A 12118-nucleotide genomic window follows, 5' to 3' on the forward strand; every position below is an offset into this window, starting at 1 on the left:
GATTGCTTTGGCTTGCTCTTGGTTCCTTTGGAGTATCACAGGTTGGCTTGGAAACTTCCCAACCTCTCTTTGGTTCAAGGCATCTGCAATCTGCCCCAATTGTGTCTCCATTTTGGTTAGGGCTGCTGAATGTTGTTGGAGAGCGCTATTTGTGGAATGTTGGAATTGCAAAGTGTTTTGGGCTAACAATTTAACCGTGTCCTCAAGGCTAGTGGCAGGTTTTGGTTGGAAATTTTGGATTGGATTGTTGTTCTTCCATGAAAAATTGGGATGATCTCTCCAACTCGGGTTATATGTATTGGAATACATATCATTCCTTGGCCTTTGGTTGTAAGAATTGATGAGGTTCACTTGTTCTTGAACATACTCGGGGTAAGCTTCCCTAGATGGACATTGGTGAGTAGGATGGCTTGGTATGTTGCAAATGGCACACACTTCATTTGCTTTTGGCACCATGTTGAGCACGGATTCAAGCTTCCTTTCTAGGTTAGCTACCTGCAATAAAAGCTCATGATTAGAACTTGTTTCATAGACTCCAACTTTCTTACCCCTTAAATCTTTGTGTTGAGCATTAGACCCCAACATCTCATAAATGTTATATGACTCTTGAGCATTCTTTTTCTTCAATGCTCCACCTGCTGCATTATCAACAGTTGATTGACAATTTTGGGTTAGTCCATCATAGAAAATTTGCATTTGTAAGTGAAAAGGTAACCCATGGTGTGGACATTGTATCAAGAGGCCTTTAAAACGCTCCCAACACTCATTGAAAGGTTCACCATCATCTTGTTTGAAGTTGAAGATTTGTCCCCGTAATGTGGCTGTCTTTTGAGTGGAAAAGAACTTCTCCAAGAACTTCTTAGCCACGGCATCCCATGTGGTGAGGGAACCTGGTGTTAGAGTCATCAACCAACTCTTGGCCCTATCTTTCAAGGTGTAAGGAAACACTCTCAACCTCAAATTTGCTTCACTTACTCCCTGCAAAGGTAAACCACTCACAACATTGTAAAACTCTTTAATATGAGCTAAAGGGTCTTCATTAGGTAAGCCATAAAATGAAGGAAACATATGAAAATGTGAAGATTTGAGATCATAGTTTCTAGCTTCTGTGGGCAGCAAGATGCATGAAGGTGAATTTGGTATGATTGGTTGAGCAAAGTCCTCCAAAGCTCTAAGCTCATCTAGGTTGCCCGCCATCTCTTCTTCTCTTTCCCAATCAAATTGCTCAGATCCTTTACTTGTTGAACTAGGTGAAGTCCTTTCCTCTTCCTCACGGATTAGGGATGAACTTGATGGCACAAAGTTGTCCAAAGTGTGGCCCTTCAACCGTTCAATTCTTTGGCCTAACTCAACAAGTCTATTTGACATATACTACCTGAAACAAAGTAACACAAGTGTGAATGAAAATCAAGAAGCAAACAACAATGAAAAGAACAAAAATAAACTAAAAAAAAAACGTTTGAAGAGACTCAAGGGATGTGGAACTAAACACTTACAACACTTAAACAATCCTAAAACCCAAAACAGCAACTAGAAGACTCAAAATTGCCTAAAAAACACTTTCTGGGCAGTTTTGAGCACCTACACTAATTTGGACGAAATTGGATGGAAACTTGAATCAAAACACTTATAAACACAAATCAAAACACTTTCTAACTAATTTGGACAAAACAAAGTCTCAAAGGACTCAAAACAGATTCACAAGACTCAAAACTGCCTAAAAACACAAACTGTGCAGTTTTGACACTAACTCAATTTTGGACGAAAATTAGGTTTGAGCTTGACTCAAAATGCTTCAAAACACAAGATAAGACAGATTCTAAGCCTAAAACTTAACAAAATAAGGGGAGAAATTGTATTTGGACGAAATGCATTTAAATGGACAGATTATAACAAAAGCAGATTATAACTCAAATTGATGTAAACCAATGGATAATGGAATGGCTAATGGATTCTTTTCCACACATGAAATGTATGCAACTTAAATCAACTTCCAGTTATCAATTTGACAAGTTATGAACCTTGACACTAATCAAAATAGCAAATAAGCAAACAAGCAATTACAAGGGACTGAAATCAGTCCCCGGCAACGGCGCCATTTTTGTTGATGTATATTTCCTTCCTAATGCAAGAATATATTTAGTATAATGGCATAAGCAAGGGTGTCGAATCCACAGGGACTAATTGGACCTATGTAACTACTTGTTTGCAAGAAATCTAAGAAATGAATCAAACTAGTCTAAATAGGCAGATTTGAATCAAACTAATCAAACTATGCATATTTGTTGTTTTAACTTGAAAGCCTAAGAGAATGAAGTAAACACAAATCAATGAATCAACAACCAATATAATGAGATAGTATCAATGGAAATGAAACTAGGGATTCGATTTCACCATTGCTCAATTAAATCCATGTTTGTTAAGTTGGTTTATACTCATTCATCTACAAATTTCTTGGGTTTGTTTCACTTGGATATGATCAACCATATGATGTGTGGATTTGATCAAATGTCTATAATCTTGAACCTAATTGTGATGTGCAACTTTGGTTCATAATCTAGAGTATGTAATGCACAAGAAACATTCAATAAACCAAAGGGAGCACTTGGCAGGATGACAGAGAATGAATCAAGAACTAGGTAGACAAACTGAGCATTCTAACTTAATTACATAGCAAACTTTGCAAGGTTACATCGAATCCCTAGAGGAAGCTTAGTTACAATTCATGTTTACAAAAGATTTGACATAAAAGTATAAAACATGAATGAACATAGAATTGATAAGAATGAACCCTTGAAGCAAAACTGATGTTGAAGTCCTTGAAGAGTTCCTTGGTGTTGCTTCTCCAAATGTGGTGCGGATGAAGGAGATTGGTTTGGTTTGGATGGTTTCTGCCCTTAGGACAGAAATGGACAGAGAATGGAGTGAAATGGGAGAGGTTTTAGAGTGTGTAATGGACTGAAATGAAGAGGAAAACTTGCGGATGGGAGAGGGAGAGAATAATGGACAGTTTCTGTGAAAGGAAAAGAATGTAGAGTGCTATGCAATGGAGAGGGCGAATTGGAGTGAATGATGGACAGAAAATGGAGCCAAATAGGGTGTGTGTGATCCCCCAACATTCAGATTGGATCTAGCCTTTGTTTACTCAGATGGCAGAGCATAATTCAGATGGAATGATGGGTTTCTGAGTGTAGTGGACGCATGGCTTGGACAATTCTGCAAGTATGTGTTTTGTTTAATCAAAATGCATGTGTAAAGTCTGCCACAAGGGAGTGGAACCTGCAAAGGTCAATTGGAGCACCAGAAAATGTTTATACAAGTCTGAAAATGGGAAGAACACATGGCATGGACAAAGGAATGGGTTGGATTTCTGAAATGATGGCATGAAATGGAATTTCTGGAATAAAGGATGCAAGGAATGGACATAATCTGCAGGTATGTGGATATTTAATCCAAGAAACATGTGCAAAGTGTTTGAACATGCATGTGAATGCATGTTTTGGTGTTGAAACCACCTAATCTGACTTCAATGCTTGTTTTATTTAGAATCACTCAATTTGGCCGAATTTCACCACATTCCTTCATTTGCCTTCCAATTGATCTTATTACACACTTGGCTGCACACTAACACCAAACAAAGTAAAATGCAACTAGTTTAATCCAAAAACAATACAAAAACGCCAAATAACAAAGCTATACATGCATGCAAAATGTGACTATCAAATACCCCCAAACCTGGTTTTTGCTAGTCCTCGAGCAAACTTAAAACTAAAACACACAAAACTCAAACATCTAACTAAACCACTTTCGCTGGCTAAACGATTGCACTGAGCATGTGCAACAAGCCTTTGAACCCCTAGGTGTCCCTAGTTGGAGGAGTTGTGTCTCCTGAGGGTTTACAGTGATGACACCCACAAACATTTACAAAATCTGCAAACAACTTGGTTAAAACATGCTTTAAACAAACTAATAAGAACCAATGAAGATTCTGTCATTCATTCAACTCAAAAGATTGCCACTTCAAAGAATCGTATCAATTGTAACGTATAAAGATATTTCTCCATGTCTTACGACTTCAAGGTCACCATACCCAAATGCTTCAGATAGAATTCGCCTCAACTCTACTCCTCACAGAATCCACTCAAGTTTTCACTCAGATCTTAAGGTTTAGTCTCTCAACAACATATATGAGTGAAATTATGTAAAGGAAATCAAAATTCTCACATATGAAATCTGAAATGGAAGCACAGTTTCTGAGTAGATCTCATGAAATGAATCAGATGCTAAGAATATAGATAACACACACACTTACCATCACCCATGAATACATCCTCAATGATCAGCTAGGTCTTTCTCAAGATTGTAATGTAAGGCTTAGGTTATAGGTTACGAGAGAAGTGATATGAAGTACTAGAGCTTGGGGCATACCAAAGTGTTCTTGAGGATCATGCTCTTCACTTGCATTTGTTTTCTTTCTTCTTTGTTTTTGGCATCCAGGCCCTATGTCTTATAATGAGGAGATTTGGAACTTGTATCCATTTTAATTCTCTTCTTTTCTTTTTTTTTTATTTTTTTATAACCCCTTTTTTTTTAGAAGCATCTTCAATATAGGTGCCCTCGGTACATGCCACAATCTTGTTCTAAGCTCAATTTACCTTTAGTCTTCATCACCTTGGTATTCCCCAAACTATAAGGTATGGCTTGTAATGGGCTAGAATGGGTAGATTATGGTGTGGGTGATGAAAGAATTGGGCTAAAGTGTTTGGCTGCAACGAGGGTGAATGGAGCACACAAATGGGTAGGATTTAAGCCTTTTAGTAGTTAAACATGCATAGCCTAACATCATCTCATTGAGTTCATTCATGAATGATACTAAATACATGGTATCTGCAAAGGAAAATGATTCTTAGCATCCAAACGAAATAGAAATAATGAGATCATTTAAAGTGAAAATGAAAGAAAAAGATAGGAGTAGAAACACTTTAAACCCTCTCAAATAAGCAATTAGGCTCAAAATAACTCACTAGGGTAGTCTCCACTATTCTTCTTCCAGAATTTGAGTATGGTACCTCTATCATCATAATTTGAAGAGTTATAGCTTTATAAATGACAACAAGATGCAACTCTTTTCCATAGCAACCCAATTGTTTGTTTTCAAACATAGTCCTCATATACATTCGTATTAGCATGCAAAAACACTTTTAACCAAAACTAACACCTCAAATAGGCACAAACACAAAACAACAAACACAAAACAAAACTTCCAAACCACCCCCAAACCTAATCTAAACATTGTCCTCGATGTTTAAACTTGTATGCAATGTAAGTAGGCAAAGAAAATAGAATGGTAACAAAATAAACACAACATAAAGAAAGAACACAAACCACACTAGGTTGCCTCCTAGCAAGCGCTTTATTTAATGTCTAGGCAAGACATGGTAGCTTGTTCATGGTGTTGAAAATTCAAGAACATCCACGACTTGGTACACTTGCTCTTCATCCACTTTATCCAAATATGGTTTCAATCGCTGCCCGTTGACTTTAAAAGAGGTGCCATTCTTCATGTTCTCTATCTCCACAGCTCCATGGGGAAATGTTTGCAAGACTTTGAATGGTCCCACCCACCTAGACTTCAATTTTCCTGGAAAAAGTCTCAAACGTGAGTCAAACAAAAGTACTTTCATACCTTGGTGAAACTCCTTCCTTAGGATGGCCTTGTCATGATAGAGCTTAGTCCGTTCCTTGTAGATTTTGGCATTCTCATATGCCTCATTTCTAAGCTCTTCCAACTCATTAAGTTGGAGCTTCCTTGCTACTCCAGCATCCTTGTAATTAAAGTTGAACTTCTTGATGGCCCAATATGCACGGTGTTCAAGCTCCATTGGCAAATGACAAGCTTTCCCAAACACAAGGCGATAAGGACTCATGCCAATGGGGGTCTTGTATGCTGTTCTATATGCCCATAGTGCATCATTTAATCTCAATGACCAATCCTTCCTTGTAGGGCTCACAGTCTTCATCAAAATGTTCTTGATCTCCCTATTGCTAATCTCCACTTGTCCTGAAGTTTGAGGATGGTACGGGGTTGCCACTTTGTGATTGATGTTGTACTTCTTCATCAAGGATTCAAAAGGTTTGTTGCAGAAATGGCTGCCACCATCACTAATAATAGCTCTTGGGGTTCCAAACCTACAAAAAATCACATCTTTAAGAAAATTCAACACAACCTTATGATCATTAGTTCTTGTAGCAATGGCTTCAACCCATTTGGATACGTAATCCACAGCCACTAATATGTATAAGTAGCCAAAAGAAGATGGAAATGGTCCCATGAAATCGATTCCCCAAACATCAAAGAGTTCTACCACCAAAATGTTGTTCAATGGCATCTCATTTCTTCGGCTAATGTTCCCCATTTTCTGGCACCTATCACACTTAGAGCAAAAATCAAAAGCATCTTTGAATAAAGTAGGCCAAAAGAAACCAGATTGTAAAACCTTTAGAGATGTCTTTTTGGCACCAAAATGGCCTCCACATGCCAATGTGTGGCTAAATGTTAGAATGCTTTGTTGCTCACTCTCTGGGACACATCTCCTAATGATTTGATCAGGGCAATATTTAAACAAATATGGTTCGTCCCAAACGTAGTGCTTTACCATGGCAAGGAACTTCTTTCTTTCCTGAAAAGAAAGGTCATTTCTCATTATATCACAAGCAAGATAATTAACAAAATCTGCATACCATGGTTCTTTTTCTTGAACAACAAAGAGTTGCTCATCTGGAAATGATTCATTTAGGGGCAAGGGTTGTCCCACTCCATGGTTTTCATTAAGCCTGGACAAATGGTCAGCCACAACATTATCACTGCCCTTCTTATCTCGAATTTCCAAGTCAAACTCTTGTAGTAAGAGTATCCATCTAATCAAGCGTGGTTTAGCATCTTTCTTTGTCATCAAATACCTAATGGCTGCATGATCAGAAAACACAATAACTTTAGATCCCACAAGATATGACCTAAACTTTTCTAAGGCAAAAACAACAGCAAGCAACTCCTTTTCAGTTGTGGAATAGTTAAGTTGAGCATCATGCAGAGTCCGGCTTGCATAGTAGATCACATGTGGAAGCTTGTTCACCCTTTGCCCTAAAACTGCACCAATAGCATAGTCAGAGGCATCACACATCAATTCAAAAGGTAACGACCAATCTGGTGCCATAATAATAGGGGCCGAGGTTAGTTCATTTTTCAAAGTATTGAATGCATCCATACAAGCCTTATCAAAATGAAATACAACATCTTTAGCTAACAGATTGCATAATGGACGGGTGATCATTGAAAAGTTCTTAATGAAACGACGATAAAAACCCGCATGGCCCAAAAAACTTCTTACTCCCTTCACAGTGGTGGGGGCTACCATATTGGTGATGACGTCAATTTTGGCTTTGTCTACCTCCATTCCTTTGCTAGAGATTACATGTCCCAACACAATTCCTTGTTTCACCATGAATTGGCACTTTTCCCAATTGAGAACCAAATTTGTTTCCTGGCATCTTTGAAGTACTAAAGAGAGATGGTTAAGACATTCATCAAAAGAGGAACCAAACACTGAGAAGTCATCCATAAATACCTCAATGAACCTTTCTACCATGTCAGAGAAGATGGCCAACATACATCTTTGGAATGTTGCTGGAGCATTGCAAAGTCCAAAAGGCATTCTCCTGTATGCAAATGTGCCAAAGGGGCAAGTAAAGGTTGTTTTCTCTTGATCCTCCGGAGCGATTGCAATTTGATTGTAACCTGAGTAACCATCAAGAAAACAATAGTGTGAGTAACCCGCCAATCTCTCAAGCATTTGATCTATGAAAGGCATAGGAAAGTAATCTTTTCTAGTGCTAGAATTCAACTTCCTGTAATCGGTGCAAACACGCCAACTGGTCGTGGGCTTGGTGGTCACAAGCTCATTGTTTTCATTCCTCATCACAGTGATTCCCACCTTCTTAGGCACCACCTGAATAGCACTCACCCATTTGCTATCAGAAATGGGATATATGATCCCCACATCTAACAATTTTAACACCTCATTCCTAACAACTTCCTTCATGTGTGGATTGAGCCTTCTTTGTGGCTCACGGCTTGTTTTTGCTCCTTCCTCCAAAAGGATCCTATGCATGCACATGGTAGGGCTTATTCCCTTGATATCTGCAATAGACCAACCAAAAACAGATTTGAACTCTTTTAACACCCTAATTAGTTTATCTTCTTCATTTGGGGTGAGATCAGAAGCTATGATAATTGGAAGAGTTTCAAATTCAGCTAGATATGCATATTTTAGATGTGGTGGAAGTGGCTTAAGTTCAAGTTTTGGTGCCTTAACAGTGGAAGGAGTTAGATGTGATATTGATGATTCTAAAGGCTCAAAACGAGGTGAAACATTCAAGGGATACAATGCTAATGCTTCCAAGGCAGCCACTTCTTCCATGAGTGCATCCTCTTCATCAAACTCATCTTGAGATTGACTCAAAACAGTTTGTAATGGATCATTAGATTGTGCCTGCAAGAACTTAGAGAAAACAAGTGAATCAAGCACATCAATGGCATAACAATCAAGAGATGAAGAAGGATGAGCAAGAGATTCAAACACTTTGAATTGAACTGTCTCTCCTAACACTGTCATAGTGAGGAGTCCATTTTGCACATCAATGATGGTCTTGGCCGTGGCCATGAAAGGTCTCCCAAGCAATATTGGCAACTCACCATCATGTATAGGAGCTTCTTCCATGTCCAACACTACAAAATCTGCAGGCAAGATTAGTTTATCAACTTGAACTAGAATATCTTCTACTATACCTCTTGGATATTTAACTGATCTGTCTGCAAGTTGTAATGAAATGGTGGTGGCTTTCAAATCTCCCAAACCTAGTTGAAGGTACACTGAATAAGGCATTAAGTTGATGCTAGCACCCAAATCAAGCATTGCCTTCTCTACTTTCTTGTCCCCTATGGTGATGTTGATAGAGAAACTGCCTGGATCCTTGAGCTTTGGTGGAAGTTTTCTTTGCAAAACTGCACTCACATTCTCAGACACCACAACCTTCTCATGTGGTCCATACTTCCTTTTGTAGCTGTTTAACTCCTTGAAGAACTTCCCATATGCCGGCATGTTCCTAATGACATCAAGCAAAGGTAAGTTAACATTCACTTTGCTCAGTATATCAAAAATTTCTTTGAATGACTTATCCTGCTTGCTCTTGGCAAGTCTTCCAGGGAATGGTATTGGTGGAGTGTATGGTTTCTCGGCCTTGTGAAGATTTGGTGCTTCCAGGGAGGAAGTGGCATGGCTTGGTTCCTCAATTGATTTCTCATTGTCTCCTTGAGTGACACCTGCATTCACATGATCATATTCATTAGTAACTTCATTGCCAACTCTATTATCAATAACCTTACCACTTCTAAGTGTAGTGATTGCTTTGGCTTGCTCTTGGTTCCTTTGGAGTATCACAGGTTGGCTTGGAAACTTCCCAACCTCTCTTTGGTTCAAGGCATCTGCAATCTGCCCCAATTGTGTCTCCATTTTGGTTAGGGCTGCTGAATGTTGTTGGAGAGCGCTATTTGTGGAATGTTGGAATTGCAAAGTGTTTTGGGCTAACAATTTAACCGTGTCCTCAAGGCTAGTGGCAGGTTTTGGTTGGAAATTTTGGATTGGATTGTTGTTCTTCCATGAAAAATTGGGATGATCTCTCCAACTCGGGTTATATGTATTGGAATACATGATAGGAGCATATTTAGGCGACTTAACTAGCTTATTCTTGTGCATTTGTGCTATTATTTCTTAGTTAATGTCGTATTACAACTCAATTTCGTGTGTTTGTAGGTCCTATGGGTTAAAGTATCAAGAAAGTGCATTTTGGTGCATTTTGGAGCTATTTTGGACACTAGGTGGTGAGCTTGCATGTGGGCTAACATGGATGGACGAATTTGGACTTCAAGAAGTTGGAAATGTGATAAGAAGAGGAAGGAACTAAGCTATGGACAAAGTGGATAAGGAAGGAGCTCAAAAGAGGAAACCTTATCCAAAACATTATCAAAACATTATCCAACCTTATCCAACCTTATCCAATTATCCAAAACATTATCCAAACCTTATCTCATCTTATCCTATCCAAACCTTATCATATCTTACTCCTAATTACATGGGGACCTAAATGGATAATTCTAGAACCTATTTCTAGAAGCATCCTATTCTAGAAGGCCCAAATCTGCCACAAAACCTATTCTTTCTATAAGCCCTAGAAAAGTGGCGCCCCAATCCATTCTAGAAGGCTTTGGCTTGCCTTGCAAGCCAAGCAACCCTCTCCCCTAAGTCAGCCGCACCTCCCTAGGCCCAATCCCTTTGGGATTCTGATTTCCAAGGCCTAATCCTTGTGGATTTGGGTATACAATTCGTTTTATAAAACTATGTGGGCCAAAAACCTCTTCCTAGGTGGATTTGACAACCCATGGCTGAATTCTAGGGCCCTAATCCACCAAATCTGCTAAGTAAACCCTAATCTAATAAACCCTAGGACTATATAAACATATTTTCAGCCACAAATTCGTACCACCCCCTTATGCTATTCAGAAACCCTTGTGCCGCACCTCCATTCTCCATTCTAAGCCTCCATAGACCTCCCTACACATCCATACATCTCTGCCGCACCCTTCCCACCATAATCAACCATCCTCCATCCCTCCAAACTAGAAAACACCATCCAAAACCACCAATTCCATCACCCTAACTTTGTGCCGCAGCAAGGAGGAGGAAGAGGAGCCAATCTGTGCATCGAATCCATCTTGGAATTGCTGAGCATTTAGGTGTATTCTTTCTTATGATTTCCATGTTTAAATTCAATACTTTTTGTTGTGCAAGCATGAGGAACTAATCCCCCCTTTGGCTAGGGGGGAATTTCGAAACCATGGTTATATTTGCATGATGATTTGATTACTTTCAGTTGTGATTTCGTGAATGATGAATTCAATTTACTTATCTATTTTAATTAAAACTTGCTTATGTATATGAATTGAGAGTGCACGCTTGATTTGCATGCATAAACATGATGCTAGGATATGAGGGAACTTCACCTAATCGTTGGGAACTCACATCCATGAGTAGTTAAGATTGTTGGTCGCAATTATGTTAAGTAAATTCTTGGTATAAGTATCATGCGCTTTCATAGTTACGAATGCCTCGTCAACACCTATGATTTCCATAGAACCTAATGATCTTTGATTGTCTTTCTATCATGCGCTTTCATATAGAAAACTTTTAAGGAATAATTTGATTGCAATGCGCTAATTCCATTCAATTCAATGACCTAAGGGAAATCTGAGAGTTAATTTAAGCGTACCTAATTAACTTGGGGTGTTGAGGTTCATAAATTCATCGAATAAGCAACTGGAGATTATTTTGTATGCAAGTATGCCATGTGTGGAGAAAAACCTCCTAGCCATCTCACCATCCACTTAATTTCACCAATTTCGTCAGAATCTGCCTATTTTACATATTTGTTTTGTTTGTTTGATTTTCGTCAAAAACCAAATCCCCAAGTGTCTTAGAGTGTCTAATTAGTTAGAATATGTTTTAGATTGTGTTTTTGAGTGTTTTGATTCAAGTTGTTACCCAAATTCGTCCAAATTAGTGAAAGTGCTCAAAACTGCCCAGAAAGTGTTTTTAAGGCAGTTTTGAGTGTTTTGGGGCTGTTTTGAGTCTTTGGGTTTGTTTTAGTGTTTTTATTGTTTAGCTTTGCATTCTTTGAGTCTAGTTTAGTGTTTTAACCTTTGTTTTACGTTTTTGAGTCAGTTTCCAAGTGATTTCGCAATCCCTCCTAATCCCCGGTTTAGAACGATCCCTACTTATTTATATGCTACAATTGTCAAAAGAGGGTTAATTTGTGTGTTAAGTTAATTTTCGCATCAAATTTTGGCGCCGTTGCCGGGGATTAGCAACTTTGCTAATCCCTTGGTTCTTTTCTTTTTGGTTTAGTTATTTTCGTTTTAGTTTCTAACTTAGTGTTGTTTTCTTTGTTTGTTGTTACTTTTGATATTTGATTTAGTTCTCTTTCTTTGATTTTAGGTACTAGAGAA

At 38.5% G+C, this 12118-nt stretch overlaps 1 non-coding gene across 1 annotated transcript; it reads left to right on the plus strand.

Moving 5' to 3' along the window:
* The first annotated feature begins 712 nt into the window (after positions 1-712).
* Positions 713-823, plus strand: LOC137721603 (small nucleolar RNA R71). The gene has a single exon (XR_011066674.1). It is a non-coding gene; the product is annotated as a small nucleolar RNA R71 (small nucleolar RNA).
* Positions 824-12118: the final 11295 nt, after the last annotated feature.

The sequence above is a fragment of the Pyrus communis genome, chromosome 16 (assembly GCF_963583255.1).
Source record: "Pyrus communis chromosome 16, drPyrComm1.1, whole genome shotgun sequence".
NCBI classification, from domain to species: domain Eukaryota; kingdom Viridiplantae; phylum Streptophyta; class Magnoliopsida; order Rosales; family Rosaceae; genus Pyrus; species Pyrus communis.